General features: G+C 45.3%; 1 protein-coding gene across 1 annotated transcript in view; it reads right to left on the minus strand.

The window, feature by feature from the left end:
• LOC144145148 (uncharacterized) overlaps window positions 1-15,797 on the minus strand; it is a 60,533-nt gene extending 44,736 nt beyond the window's left edge. Inside the window, exons 1-3 of the mRNA XM_077676651.1 lie at window positions 15,723-15,797; window positions 9,320-9,386; window positions 7,633-7,715 (exon numbers count right to left, since the gene is read on the minus strand). The gene's annotated coding sequence lies outside the window, so the exon portion shown is untranslated. The remainder of the gene's footprint in view (window positions 1-7,632; window positions 7,716-9,319; window positions 9,387-15,722) is intronic.
• Between the last annotated feature and the right edge of the window lie 759 nt (window positions 15,798-16,556).

The raw sequence follows: 16,556 nt of genomic DNA on the forward strand, positions 1-16,556 counted from the left end.
CCTCATGCCACTAGAAATGGCATTCGGCCGAAAAAAGGCGCAATTGTGCTCCGATATAGAACAAAGACAAAAAAAGCTAGGAAATTGCTCGTTTTCTACAGGTAATCTGTTCAATACTAACGCCATGTGTTCGCTTTTTTGTGTGGAGGGAGTGCTGTAATTACTCTCTAGGAAAAAGGTACACGCTAGAAATTTGTGTGATGAGATCGTGCTTTAGAAAATAAACAGCTTTGCCAGGAAGAAAATTGGCTGCATTTGTTAGCAGGCATCCCCTATTCAGTAACCTAAGAACTGTTCAAAGCCTATTTGTTGAAGTAATGCATCTTCAGTGGAGTTTTTTGTGCCTTTGTCCCTGCACCACTCCTGATCATCCGCTGTGAATGTAAAATGCCAGAGCAACGATCGTCGTCTGCTAAGAAACCAAATGTGATCGTTGCTCTGCCTAGCAAAACGAGTTTACCGCATTTTGAACCTATTTAACGGCTTAAATATAGGTAGTACATTTATTACTTAAAATTAGCATATATATGTACACGTAGGGTTAGCGTCTAGTTATGATGCCTGATTTGCATGTTGCTCAGCTAGTGATCGTTTCTGAGCGCCCGTTAAATTTACGCTGAAAAAGCACCTGGTTATTCAAAGATATGCCCATCAGTCAGAAATTAGTCACTCTAATAAGGTGTCACACCAGAAGTAAACTCGAACCGAAAACAAAGCCGAAGCGACATTCTTGCCCCCACTCAGCCCGAACCTGAACCGTTGATTTTTCAAAACGCTGAACTCGAATTTAAACTTCACTAAAAATAGTCGTGAAGAATTCACGATGAAACGGTGCAACCATGTGGTGTTTAATAGTACCGTAAATGTGATTCGGCGCATTCCTCCTTCAACAATACCAACGTGGTCATTGCTCAAACGTTTTCGCCCAGTGCATTGTTATACGAATATAACAGGGATATTCGTGGTCAGAAGAAAATAAGGGCGGCCGCTGGCAACATTAGCAAGAATGTTAGAGGCCTAAAGGGGCTCTGAAAAATTGCTTTTGCCCTCCTCGGGTGTAACGTTCATTCAAACAGGCGGAGGGGCACGCAGGCCGCAGCCTTGACGCATAGCGAAACGGTGAACGCGTGTGCCCGAAACTTTTTGGATATTACGTTTCTTCTCCAACCTACTAATCCCACTTCCCCCACCTGACGCAGAGTGATCCTACAAAAATAAAAGCTGTCTCTCTTTTTCTCTCTTTTCTATAAAATAAAAGTGCGCATGGAGTGTGTCTTTGTGGGAAATAAAAAAAACATGCCGATCACGTGTATAAAAAAAGGCCATAAAAATAAATGAAGTTCAGTTTATTTTGCTCAGTTTATTCTTTCAGTTCAGTTTATTCTTTCAACTTGTTTTTGGCCCCGAAAGGTTCAGGAGCACTGAAAAGCTTCAGAATCACACTTTACACGGCGTCATCAGAGAACTACTAGGCGCAATACTAAAACCAGAGTTATTGCCGTGTTAACTTGATGTGAGCTTTCGAATTCATAAATAAGTGAAACTAGAGGCACAACTACAGACCCCAGTCACGCGCAAGGTGGATCCTTTACAGGCTGCCCCAGTGGGCACAGATGGGATACCGATGGAGTTGACCAACCAATTAGGGCCAAAGAGCAACAGAAGGCTACTACAAGCCATTAGCACAGGGATGGAAAAGAAGGCAATACCGGACACGTGGCGTACTAGCAGGATGAACTTAATCTATAAGGGCAAAGGAGACAAGGCTAAACAAAACTCATAAGGCAAGTCAGCGTCACGTCGGTACTATACAGGTTGGGAATGCAGGCAGTGAACTTTGAAGTAGAGCAGTGGGTAGAAGAGAATATAGTGCTAGGAAAACTTCAAAATGGGTGTCGTAAGGTCAGAAGACTAGATGACAACCTATTTGTAGAAAGTCAATGCATAGAGGTGGCGAAGACGCAAAATAGACCTTTGTGGTTAGTATTTCTAGATATTAAAGCGGCAAATGACAACGTAGAGAGGGAGCAGCTTTGGCAGTCCCTGGCGGTCGAGGGATTAGGGGCAGAATTTATTAACTTACTCAGGGACCTATAAAGGGAGAACCAGGAGCAAATAGGGTGAGGAGGGTAGCATACAATGGTCCGGTATACACCTACAAGGGTTTGAAACAAGAATGTCCTCTTTCTCTTCTGCTGTTGATGATCTACATGGCGGGTTTAGAATGGAAGCTAGAGGGCAGTAGGCTGGGATTCAATTTATCATACATTAAAACGGACAGGTGGTGGAACAGCGAATTCCAGGATTAATGCACGCAGACGACATATTGTTGATGGCGGATGACGGGATAGGTATGCAGGGCCTGATGGATATATGCGGAGAGGAAGCGACGCACATTGGGCGACCCTATAACAGAGAAAAAACAGGGATCATGATTTTCAACGACGACACGGAGCACAAATGTGTATCAGTTCAACAAGTAGAAATACCACGGGCAAAGGAGTATAGATATTTAGGAGTATGGCTTAAGGACGGCGCATGTGCATGAGGCCCACCTTAAAACAAAAGCAAGACGGAACGCGACTATAATAAAACATAGAGCACTTCGGGGCTACAAAAAATACGAGGTGGTAAGTGTAGTCGGGAAGGGGGTCATGGTACCAGGATTGACTTTCGGGAATTCGGTTATATGCACGAGGTCAGAGACTCAAGCGGGTCTGGAGGTAAATCAGAGGGTGGTAGGCAGGCTGGCCTTAGGGGCCCATAGCGAAACTACGAATGAAGCGGTACAGGTGGATATGGTCTGGTCGTCCTCTAGGTAAGGGAGGCGCAGAGCAAGATAAAATTTGAGGAGAATCTACGTGACATGGAGGAAGAAAATGGGCGCCGAGACTATTTAGGTGCCTGTATATAAGGAGCTTGGATGCGCGGTAGAGACGGAGGACGAGGCAGCTGACCAAGCGGTACGAAAATTCGGTAGGGGAAGGTGGGGCATACACAACAGTTAAAAAGGTAAAAGCAGCAGAGACGGCTAATTAGGTAGAGAGAATGGAAGTGAAAATATCCCTGGAGGCTTATAGAACAGAAAACTAGAAATCAGAAAGGAGGGTTTCTACGGCTATGCGCGAGGCAGTGCATTGCTTTTTGAAGCACGGGAGGGGTGTCTGCGAAGACGGGCATACACGGCTAACTTCGGGCAACAGGACGAAACTTTTTTATGCTGCGGTAGGGATCGGAAAACCGTAGAGCATATTGTCACATACTGCACAGAGATACGACGGCGGCGGGACGATGAGGAAGTGACGTTGACGGAGGCTTTGGGATTTGTTGTGAGCGGGAGCCTCAACTTCAGGGCCATAGAGGTAAGGAAGAGGCGGCTGGAGTGGTGGTGGAAGAAAAGTAGAGAAGAGAGTGGGACGTAGAAAGAGTAATATCCCGAATTTGAATTTAGAACAGAAGAGCGGGGTAGTAGACAGGCGTGCAAGGACAGAAAGGTGGGAGAAGCGATGGGAGTTTAAAACCGGGGGGGGAGGACGGGGGCTAATTCAGAAGGTTAGTGAAGGGTAGTGCAAATAATTAGAATAACACAGGCAAGTCGGTTGGTGCAACCTGCGCCAGGATACGAAGGGATCTCTGGCCTCTAATAATCATCACCATCATCATCGCATATCCCACGAACAAGCCTCTGTGACGACTTATGACCCGACGACAAAGCGGCTGAGCGGAACCGGCTTTTCCGAAAATATCGAAATTTTGCGCTAAAGTCGCTATGATGGTTGGCGGGTGAACCGTCTTCCGGAGGAATAAAGCGTGTTTTATCTTCGGGGCCCCTCAAACTTCTTTGATGTCGGGGCTAAATACGAACAATTTTGGGTCACATTCGCTATTCTCAAACATCTAATTTGCCGAAGGAAAAGTGTCATTGAGTGCAATTGCTTTTAAGAAGATTCCCAGCTGTACTACCTGCAACATAACCAGACGTGTTATCATTGCGAAAGGTGTGTGCCTTGTGGTGGTTGTTGTAATCGTTCCTGGCAATGTTAGAGCCAGTCTCGTGCTGAGAATTCATGTTCATTAAAAACAATCGTTAGAGATAAAGCGTGAAACGCGCTAGCACATGATTCGCGGCTTTTTTTTCCCTTTTCTGAGCGCCTAAACACAAGCTCCATCACACTACTGGCCGTAAACGCTGTGCCTTTGAAGAACACGTAACGCTAGAGTAGTCCGAACATGCATAGCGTGAAACAGGACGGAATCACTCCATTCGTCTAGCTCTAATGCGCTCTACATTCTAGCTGCTTCCATTTCTTTCGGGCTGCTATATTTTCTGAGAAGAAAATGTATCAACCAGCCATGCTACCAATTTAAATCCTGCTAGCGTTCGGGAGTGCGCATGAAATAGTCGCAGAAATAAACATCCTTCCCTCATCCAAAATAAATTGTCTGTCGCCTAATGGGCAACGTACTCCTTTCAGTTGCTGATCGGATAATCTGCCGTTTGACTCCTCATTGGAGCAAGGAACGCAATTACAGATCTGAGAAGAAGAGCAGACATATCATAGGCATGCACTGGCCAAAGATAACGGTCTCCTTATGCCTGCTCTTGGCCTCAGAGACACAAAAATGCATACAAAAAACAAGTGTTCTTTATGTTGTTTATGGAAAGGTGGCACCGGAGAATAACTACCGTGTGAACTGTTCCAAAGAGCTTGAACAAAGAAAACATATGGTATTGAAAACACAAAAAATGAAGAGCAAAGTTTGTGCTGACCCGTGACGTCGTAGTAAGTTCTTTCTGTGTTTGACAGCGATACAATTCAGCGCGCCGAAGCACTGTGCGCACGTGCTAAAAGTTTAGTGTAGTACGGGGAAGCTTCGTGTGCTTGGCGGCAAAGCCATCCTCCTCAAACAAGCTACGACACTCAGTAGCGTGTCCGCCGCATGTACCTTCCAGGGGACGGTTCATGCCCGCTGCAGTTGCAAAATTCAGAACAATCTGGTTCGAACGGGGTCGTGTTGCGGCGTCAATCTGCGAAACGACGTTGCCGGCATAGACCTCTCCTTCCCACCTCTGTTAGACTCAACGGGCGCCGGCCATCACGAGCCTGGGAAAGAAAAAGTTCTTGTGTGTCTGTACTTTGTGCGGGTCTTTTGCAAAGTACTACGGGGAAAGAGGCGTGGCGGCGGAGAGTTCACTCTTATTTGTGGAAATGCAGCGCTTTCAGAAACTAAGCTGAAATCGGATCGGCCTTGCATAAGAATCGCCACTCTGTCCGAGTCGTGCTGTAACCTCGACTGCGAGGATGGTGTTCCTCTATCGTCGCTGATCACCTCTACGTATGCAGTAAACAGGTTGTTTTGCTCTCGGCTCTTTGTCGTCAACACCAAGGCAACACCTCTGCTCGCCACTGTCGACCACGCTACCATTACATGACGAAGGCGACGGAACTCGGTGCGGTGACGCCTTCGCCAATGTGACAACGGTCCCTGGAAACTACACTCATCAATGGAATGATTGTGAAGTCGTGGTGGCACGTTAGGTGCCTTTTGATCGCACCGTTTTTGTGTTAGCATAAAATTACACACTGACTACCATGTTTATTACCTCGAAAACGTTTTACAGCAAAAAATTTTTAAGTCTGTGGAGATTTGAAATCTTTTTCACAACACGCAAGGTTTTTCGGTGTAGCATGGGGGAATTCCCTGCACGCGCTACCGGTGCGCAAAGCACTCGGCCAAAGCCACTGCGCAGGTTTGGTGCAATTGTTTTTTGTGTATCAAAACGCTAATATTCTCTAATTACACATATTTAGCCTGACGTACCATGTGGTTGCTGCACCGCGTGTGAAAAAACATCTGCAGAAATTTAGAAAATTACGTACTATGAGTAGCATTCCTATGCCGCCTGACTTGAGTGTGAGTTTTTTCTCAGCCAAATTTGTTATTTTTTCTAAATCCTGAGCGACCAATTATCTGCATTTACGCTAATATAAAGATCACAGGTAAAACTTCCGGAAAATCTGCATTATGCACGCGAGCGTGAGATTGTGCGTTCTTTAGGCATATGTTGCATAGATGACCCTGTGACACTGCCGAAGCAAAACTCGCAGATTTGAGCCTCGCCGCGAGACTTGCTGCAGAGCCAGTAGGGCTAGTTACATAGAATCCGACCATCTGCGCCGCGGGATTTCTGTGCGCTGCAGTACAAAAAATAAACGCTATAGATTTCCCCTGTTTGCTCTTTACCGAACGTAACTTCAGTACTGTGCACCAATTACATAGAGCTTCTCCAAATTTTTAAATCTTAAAGGAAGGAGCTTTCGTCGCATGTAGCGTGAATACAGGCTGATGTCTAGGATCTAACCTTGCAAAACTTTCAGCTTACAGCGACGTTGAGGCTATGTCCATGCATGTAACTTCGACAGGATAATGTTACGTAAGCACTGCACGAGCGGAAAAGAGTCTCACCTAATACTGTGCAGCCACTAAAGGGCACATAAAAATCTCCCAGTTCCGAATGCTTCGCACTCTCAGAAAAATTTAGCTGCCTAGGTAAATTCTTCTGCCCCTTCCATTTTACATGCCTAATATTTAAAGGGCCTGTTCCAGTATGCAGTGCAATGAAGACCGTACCAGGAACATTTGATCAACTGAAACGAAGCGGGGCAGCAATATAATTAATCTACCAATCATAGCGCCCGTGTTGATGAGCATATCGCTGTTAAAGTGCCGATTCATTCAGTAGACGACTTATCCTCGGTTAAAATGCCCCAAATATTGTAAAGTTGAGCAGACAGCTCAAACACCCTAGGAACGGCTCCGGGCCGCCGCTTATGCTGCTGACGCTGCAAATACAGAGCGTCTCCTTTTACAACAAAAGCGTCGCTCCAAACAATGTCTGTAACGTCAAAATGCTATCACACACACGGACGAGTTCTGAGTCAAAGAAAAGCCGCCGACCTTCGGACGCGGTGTTGCACGCTTCAACTTCCCCAGCTGATCGGCGTCACTAGATCGGTAAGCAAAACCACGAGAACATATCAGATTAAAAAATACATAAAACTACGAAAAGAAACTGCAAATGCCGCTTGATTGCGAGGGAGCCGTGCTTCTTCGACGCAGCGCGTACGTCTCGTCTGACCCCCCCCCCCCCGGTAATCCAGCGCTTCCGCGCGAAGGCTGTCGCAAAATAGCAACCTCTACCGTAATGTTCCGGCGGAGTTTCCTCAGCACGAAAGCGTTAAAGAACTCTGGTAATAGACTTCTGCAAGTCTTGCTAAGCGAAACATTTATATAAGTACGCAATCTCAGTTTTCCGCGAAGGAACTGACTCTAAATGCTTTCAGTCTATGGGCTTCATTATGGTTTGCAAAGGCGCTGCAACGTGCTACCTTCATCGGAAATACAATTTTTCCTTGCTATATACCGCCGGGAATTCCTACAACCCCGCCCACAGACTGTATCGACACGCAGCTACCGGCATCCCAAAACTGCAAAACACACACCGTCATAATAACCTTCTCCACGCCATTTTTCGCACACAAGACACCACTACTGTGTATTGTGCGGTCCAACAACACATGCCACAAATAAAAACACTCTTTGAGAGAAGAGTTGCGTGCCAATACACACCAACATTTCCCCCATTTCCGAAGATTACACCTCCGCAGTTCTTGGACCTGCTGACCAGCTCGGCCGTACCCGTCTGCCGTATGCTGGAAAGAATGCCCATCTCGCCATCAAGCACACTCAAGACACCGCGCAGCGGGAGAGCGCCCGAAGATAGCGTTTGAGGATGCATACTCTGTATTCACTCACTCTTTCACCTCATTTTTCGCTCTACTGCAGAGCACACAGATCAGATTATTTTAAGCTAGCGTTGTGCAGTTAGTCCCTTAATAGGAGTTCCACTGGTCAAAATAGGAAGGAAACAGGGCTTGAACTATCTGAACTTCTGAGAATTCCTTGTCATGAATTGCCTATCGAACGCTTATCGCGGGTAACAAAAAGGATTACAAACATTGAAACAGACTCAACGGCGCTCCGCTGATCACAGTTGCCAGTACGTATTCTTCTTACATGAGCGCACAAAAAGCAGAGGCGTGTTGCCTGAGTATTGGCAGTTGAATCCTCCGTTCTCTAATGATAGCCTGCTAGAGAGTACCCTGAAAACTAAGCCCATTAAGCAAGAATTTACGCGAAAAGCGGGGGGAGGGATGGCTAGAATTTGAAAAGTTGGTTTTCGTTACGTTGGCGAAGCTTTTCCAAATGTGCACAAGGTTTGCTGGAGAATTTAGCTTTCAAAGCAGAGACAAAGGTAGAAGGTAGTTTGAGGGTGTTTAAACCCATCGCATCAAACATCTCAGGGGCTGCATCTATTTGGCATTTCTATACTTAAGGATGATATCTCATTGCCATTTTCCACGCACTTAGAGGAGTGAGGTTCAAGCAATATTGACACTTCCCGCCATAAACTATTCCGGGGTGATATCGAGTGTATGCGTGCGGCAAAAATCCTTAGTGCTGAAGACGTCACTTGTGGAAGCAGGAATTCAGCATACAAAAAAGAATTCTGTACGACGTCCGGCGCCGCAATTATTCTAAGCTGCATTTAACAATCTCATAGCCCTTGCACTGCACGAGATAACTATGGCAGGTCATAAGTTGAACCACCTTTTATGAATTCATTACTAAACTTTCTAACGCAAGCTTTCCTTGTGCGGTGTTTATTTCTTTTGCTGCATTTTAGCTCCGAATAATCGCGCTGCAGCCGAGTAATTCTAACTTGCCAAATATGTTGCACCTCCATAGTTTCTTTTGGATTGTTTTGATTGTTAGAAGGGTGCTAAAATATAAAATACATTTTGTATTTGGTTATTTTCCTGCAACGTACCATAGGTAACGAAATGTAGTTGGGCCAAATTTTCCGATAGGTTTTGATTTGCACTCAGATTTCAACTCAACAAAACAAAAACTGCACACTCATTACATTTTTTCTGAGGACTGCGGACCTCAGTTTGATTGCGTTTTCCGGTCGAAAATTGGGGTGCGCTAATGTTGCAATTCCAAGACATCACGGAAGGTTTCTGAGAACAGCGCTTCTCAACTAATTCGCTCGACAAAGGAGCAAAATGTGCAGTTAGTTTTGCCAATCAAAAGACACAAGATTTGGGTGAATCATTTCCTTTGATTACCTCAAGAGCGAGGCTCCCTATGGGAAAGAAGCGGGCGGGAGCTTCGCATTTGCGCTGTCTCTTCTTCTAAAATTTGTGTGTCACAACGACGTCGCAAAACACATTTTGTTATTTTCAGTACTTACCTCGCCCGACGCTCCGTTTGTTTTGAAAGTTCTGCAAAACCAACCGTCGTCCGCAACAGCGCTTCCACTGCATGCCAGTGCGACAATATCTCGAACTTTGCTTTCAAGACATTGACAGTTACGCGGTGAACATACGACCTGAGCTGCAGCGTACTAAAACCCAGAAAAAGTTCAAGTCCACAATAAAACTTTACCTCTGATATACAGAACACCTTAAAAATGACGCAAAAAGAATTAACGAGGGAGAAATACGTTGCCCAGGCCATATTCAGTCCTTGGGTGGACCAGGCATTCTTGCTTCAAAGCTAAACTTTCAAATGGATGAAGAATTTTTTTGAGCGAACACTATGCTATGGGCTTGCAATTACACACCGATGGCATATTCTTGTTGTTCATGTTTGTATCTCCAAAAGCTTGTAAACATAACACTACAGAAAAAATCCCTCCTGTAACTCGAGCTTTAAAGGTAAAATCGAAGCTTTGCCGAGCCTGTCCGTTCATATCAGACACGTCCATGACAAAATTAGAAAGATCAATAAAAAATCATTAAAAAAACCTTTATTCCTGAAACAAACTAGAAAAGCTTCCAGGGGTAAAAGCTGTGTTTCGCAGCTCGACAGGCCCCTAGAGGCCATTACAAGGCATGTAGGCGACGATAGACAATAATAACTTATGGAACACAGCAATTTTACCGATACTGCAGTTGAACCAAACACTTACATTGTAACAATACATAACATGTAGGAAGCAATGAACAATTTACACGAGTAAACATGCACACTGCACATTTGTACAAACAGGATAGCACAGGTTTCAACAAATGTAGTCATCCAAGTTCACAAAGTATTCGCGCAGACTCCTAAGTGAGAAATTATCAGCGCACCTGTATGAATTCAAAATGACCGGAAGATTATACTGAAGCATTTGTAATTAATAGTTTGTTCGAAACCGAGGTATCATCCATAAATCTGTGTTTCGTGTGTGTGCAGGATGAGTGTGTTGTTTTAAGGATCCCACAGTTGCTACAAAATCCTGCGATATGCCAGATCAGAAATAGTGTAAACTCAGTAAGCGGAAATAGTACATTTTATCACCAGGAATAATACTTAAAGTGCGAAATAAATTTAGTGTTGGGAACAAGTACGGAACGTTTCCAATATGCCGGACAATTTTTTCTGCAACACGATAATTTTTGTCAGATTTGCCTGAGAAGTTGTTGACCAAACTAAGCTGCAATAATCAAGATGGGAACCAAAGAGAGCATGATATACGTTAAGCTTAACTTCAATAGAAAGAAATGACCGAAGTCTTGATAACGCTCCGGTTGCAGAGGATAGTTTTTTACAGAGGATTGAAATGTGAGAGTTCCAGCTGAGATTTGACGAAAATGACACAACTAAAATTTTATGTGATTCAATAATTACAATGTCCTGCCCTTCATACGTAATGATATTTTGGTTTTGGCACGCCGTATGTTTTGCACGAAAAATTATGACCTTTGTTTTTGAGGAATTGATCCTGATATGATTTGGTTATGACCATATATGGAGCTTATGAAGAATGTCATTGCAATTTTTAATTAGGACGTCTCGGTCAGGTCCTGAGAGCAATAGAGAGCTATAGTAAGCATATATGATAAACTTTGGCGTTTTGTTAATTGCAACGATGTCATTGATATAGACGTTAAAAAGCCAGGGCCCTAAGACGCTGCCCTGTGGTATGCCACTTTGAACCGGTAAATAAGTTGAGCTATCACTGCCTATACAAACAGACTATTTTCGTCCGTGCAAATATGAATGTAGGAAAGATAAACGAACGCCACTAATACCGTACTGAGCCAGCTTATGATGAAGAATTTTGTGATCAAGGCAGTCGAGCGCTTTGCTGAAATCTATAAACAAACCCAACGTGAGAAAGTTTTTTCAATGTTTCACAGTATTGTTTCTTTAAGCATAAGCAAAGCATTTTCAGTAGACTTGCCTTTGCGGAAACCGAACTTGGCGTCGGTTAAAATGGTGTGTTTGTCTAGAAAGTTAGTTATTCCCGAAAAAAATTTTTTTTTTCTAAGCCTTTGGAAGAAATAGGAATAACTGATATGAGCCGATAGTTAGTTGGTATATTTCTATCTCCCCCTGTATACAAGACTGATACTCGGGACGTCTTCATCGCTGTTGGATATTGACCTTGTTCAAGAATTAAGTAAAAAATACGAGAAAGATGGGCGGCAATGTGCTCCATACCATGTTTCATCGGTGCTATCTGTAAGTTGTTAACGTCAAAATCCTCGCCATTTTTTATGCCCGCCAAAGTTCGGCAGACCTCTGTTTCATTTGTCGGATCAAGAAATACGCAACTAGCAGGACCAGAGCAGGCATTTCTGGCAGGGGCAGATTTTGGTTAGGACGGTTAGTTGAAAAAAAAAATGCAGATTGAAGTGGTCTACAAGCGCTTTACCGGTTAGCAGATTTTCATGATGTATTATATTGCTTGGTGCGTTACTTTTGTTTTTACTGTCCAAAATGCTATTCACCGTGTTCCAGACTACATGGGGACATTGTACCCCGATATTAGAAAACAATTCTTGATAGCAAACTATTTTAGCACGTTGGAGTTGAGCGTTAAGTCGGTTTCTAAGCATCTTGCATTCTTTAAGTGTTCAGTAAGAATGTCCTGAAAATGCGATTTTTCTTTTTTTACCATTTCTAAGTGAAACCATGCAATCCATAGCTTTCTTGTTTTTTCTTGTTTTTTTTTGCATGAGGTGAACGTCCTAAATGGGAAATGTGCGACGTATATCTGTATACATTTTTCTATGAATAACCAGCGTGCATGATTCGCATTTTCCTGGTTCATAACACAAGACAAGTCATGACAGCTAATGGCGATTTTCAAGCACTTAAAGCCTGATGGTAACAAACTGTGTGGTAGCAATGTCTGCACGACGCTCTCTATTTACTCCACCGGAGTAAAGCGTAAAAACTGGACAGTGGTCAATGATGTCCGACACAATTGTTCGAGCATCGGAAACCGTGTGCAGATTAGTAATGAAAAGGTCGAGAGCCAATGACGTAGAGTAGTAATGCGTGTCGGGGAAGTGATTAGATTTATAAATCCGCATGATTCTATACGAGTTGTAAAATCGAGTACAGTTGGGATGTTGTCGAGAACATTTATGTTGAAGTATCACCGGCAGATGTACCTAAATTTGTTTAAACAAATGTAATTGAACCAAGTTTCAATAGAAGTAGTAAAGCAAGTAATACTTCCATCGGGAGGTCGATACGCTACCAACACAATTTCTTGATTGCACTTAGGTGTTAGTATCTCATGGTCACATGTAGATTCACCGAAATCAGATACAAGTTCGAAGAGACGACAGGCTACCAAATAAACAGCTACACCACCACCTGGACAGTTGGAGCGATGAATGAAAAAATGTTTGTATCCATCAAGATGCAACATAGGCCTCCTGCGCTGGAGTTTTGGCGACATGCAGCGCCCCTAGCGGCCAACGCCTCTGGGTAGTACAGAAGCAGACGACCCTCGCCGCCCTCCATGTGTTTTCAATTACAAGCCAGAGTGAAAGTTGGTTGTGGCGCTTTGTGGCGTGTTTAAATGACTGCATACTGTATGCAATAGCCCTTAAAATAGCTGCAGAGGCTAAACAAAATAATATCCGCTAAAAGAAGCCGATTTGTCGGCTTTCTTTTGAGCGAGCTGTCGCGGTGGTCGCGGCGTGGGACAGTATCGCCAGGTCGGGTGGTTTAACTGTTTGACGACAGTTACAGTTTTTTTATTCTTGCGTGCGGTCGACAAAGGAAAGTTCACGAGTAGCATAAACACGGAACGCTGTTCATCTTACAACCTGAGGTAACTGCAAAAGGTTGCTTCATCGGGAGCATGCAAGCGAACGCAAGAATTGCGCAGCCGACTCAGCTGACACTGCTGGCCTGGGACCGCCTTTGAAACGAGTGGAAATTTTGTTTCGTATTTTCGCAAACTAAATGATTCTTGCGTAACGTTTTACGCCGCACGATTTACGAACGGCAGGGTACATGTATACTAGCGAGTAGGGGGGGGCAATAGCGCCAATTAAATAAACAAATTAAGCGCTATTAAAGGACGCAAAACACGCACCAAATCACACGCCCGCTGCCTGCAGAGATGTGTAATTCTGTAACATCACATAACACAGCCGCATACACGGCGAGGGGCCCCGAATATTTATATACGATCATCACTGACTGTGTTGGTTTTCTAGTGCAGGGGTCGTCGAATCTGAACGCCGACACGACAGTTTTGACTAACTGGAGTTAGACAGCGAGACAAGAACAGTCCTCCAGTTGAATTGCCCCCCCCCCCCCCCCCCATCTTCACACTTCGCCAGATTATTGTCAAATATTACTAGAAATTCGCTGAATTTTTTCTCTTTGCATTCAATGCCCCCCTCCTCCCCCCCCCCCCCCCCCCCGATTTGCCGTCCAGCCCTCCGCCGTGTCGGCTGCATGGAACTCGGCCGTTGCTGACCCTCATTCTAGGCTATTAAGTGCGAACTGGGAATGTCTGCTGCAAGCGCATAATTAAGTAAAGTGAGAGCAAACAAGGAAAGCGAGCGGCCTCTTAGTTCGCCCGACCACTGTTTTACGGCCACTAATTTCGGAATCGCAAAACAGATTTCACGCTTCTGACGGTCGCGGCATTTTGTCACTGAGACAAGCAACAAAACGGCAAGCTAACGCTGCACCATGTATTCGTAACGGTGACGCAAACGAGCACTATGAAAGTGCACGCATAGCGTGCAGGTACGCAAAAGAGCGGCGCACCGCAGCAGGCGAGCCTGCGGTCCGCCGGACTCGCTGGCTTTTTAAAGCGCGATCATCGCCGATTGCGTCACTCTTCTTTTTTGATCGGCTGTTTTTGAGAAGTCTTTGTCACCCAGAGTATTAGTTTAAACTAGAAATTTTACTTAAAATTTCACTTCGTTCGACCATCCATCGGTGAACCTGCGAGTAGCAGACGCCGTCACGGTCCCGGTACTTTCGTCGGCGCTGCAAACGTGTTTAGCGCTGCAAAGCTTTTTCCCCTAATGCCAAGTTGATCGCTGAAATAGATCGGACGCGTCGGGGATGAGCTGGTGACCACGTCGCAAAATAATCGAGAGAGTCGAGCTCATTTTGCTTCTGTCAACACGGGATCCTATGGGACCCACCCAGCTTTGTACTACCCGGAAGTACTGCCCGGAAGCCGCTTGCGCAGCGCCCCCTGGGCAGCGCAGGAGGCCTATTGCGCAGTCGTCACGATAGCATGTTCTGGTAAACATGATAAGTTTAAGTTGAAATGAAAACTTGCTCAGGAGCTGTGTGATGCTACCTTTATAGAGTGCGGAACGCGTACTAAGGTGTAGGACAGATTAACTCGGCGATTGATGGGTATGGACAGATTGGGAAAGGGCGAGTTCCTGATAGGGCATTCCTGGGAGAGGATTTTTACTGAGCTGAAAGTCGTCCAGCTATTTTTGGGATATCTTTGCCACGTCATTTTCGTCCCCAATTACGACAAAATCTGAGTTTTCATATTGCCCCGCATATATCCTGCCATTGTACGACCAGACAGACTTTCATCCATGTTCGTACTTCCGTTTCGTGGCCATTCCCAAGAGCCTATTCAGCGTTGGACACAGGTGCTCGTGAACGAAAACGGGGGCCGAATCATTGAGGCTGATTTCGCTGTTCGTCAGCTTCTTTGCCTTCTCCAGCGTCGCGTGTCTCTTCGGCCGGGATTTAAACTGAACAATGATGTTCGACACGTTGGGATTTCGTGTAGGAACACGGTGTAGGAACACACGATGGAACACGATGTAGGAACACAACGTCCGATTCCGAGATAGGCTCTTGAACAGCCGTGCCAATTTTGGAAACAATTTTCATAACGTTCTCGCCGTTAGTTCCGCGGCAACGCCCTTGATCTCGATGTTTGCCTTACGCGAATATTGTTTTACTAGAAACACCCTCTTTTTAAGGTCACGTCCTTTGGACTGCGAAGTTACGCACTCAGCAAGAAGTGCATCATTTTGCTTTTCTTAGTTCACCATTGTTTGAGCGTTCGCGTTTCAGCTCTTTCTGCAACTCCTCGATAGTTTTGCCGGCGAATTCTAGAACTTCACTCATGGTTCGTTGTTCATTACGAATCTCGCGCATCTCATTCCGAAGTTCTATTTCAAACGACTCGCGCTAAGTCTTGAACTCCTGCTTCAGTTCATCCTTATATTTCTGCATTTCACGTCTCATTTTATCCTTTAGTTTCCCCTAACCCTTTTACCATTTCTAGCAAAAGACACGCTCAGCTTGGCAGTAGCGATGACAGAAACAAGTGAACGAGAACAGTAAAAATGGTAGGCACCAACCGAAAGCAAAACGCAGGAGAACGCTTGGACGATGTCCGCAAAATGTCGTTGCACAGTCAAATGAAACGACGGGCGGTGCAGGCTGCTTTAGTAGGCCCAAGCGTTGCGCAGGCGCGGCAGCTGCAGGTTGCGAGCTTCGAATCGCGCTTCCCTGGTCGCATGCCGATGAGCTCGTTGACCGCGCCGGCCGTGCGACGATCAAGCCCAGTCAGCGGCGCAGGTGGCAGCTTCACTGCATTGAATCAGTCCCCAGGTGATCATTCCTTCCACACGATGACTGCGTTCCGCAAAGGTACGCAGTCAAGCCAGCCTTGGACATGAAATCCTGGACGCCTTGCACAGGCCTGTCGTAACAGGGGAGTGCCGAGTTGTTAGACACACACCCTGCTGAAGAGGTCCTCCACTTGTATTCCACCTCATGGAGCTGAACGGCTTAGGAACAGAAAACTCCGCTTCTGTGCCGGGAAACTTCTTCGCCGCAGACACAAGGAATGCGGGCCGCCACGCAAGAATCCTAAAAGCACAAGCTCCACCAGGCCTAGCGAAAGCGCAAACCTGTGCTGGCCACACTGGTCTTCGAGATGGCTGCGCCAGTGGGCGAAAAAAAATCAAACAAGAAATCATTGGTATCTTTCGGTCAGTTTGGTGAAATTCCTGGTCGATTTCGATGCGCTCTTTTGCGTCTTTCTGTCCTTAAATTCCGATGCGTAGTTCGAAAGCACACGTTTCGCTGCAAGCAAGTTCGGTACTGTAATCGTTTCAAATCGGGTCGTAAGGATTAGTGGCCGCCTTACTTGTTTATGTCGGTGGGTTTATGTACTCCAGCCACCCCTT

This window comes from Haemaphysalis longicornis, unplaced genomic scaffold (assembly GCF_048455015.1).
Source record: "Haemaphysalis longicornis isolate Haplotype H1 unplaced genomic scaffold, Haemaphysalis longicornis Haplotype H1 scaffold_7, whole genome shotgun sequence".
Lineage (NCBI taxonomy): Eukaryota > Metazoa > Arthropoda > Arachnida > Ixodida > Ixodidae > Haemaphysalis > Haemaphysalis longicornis.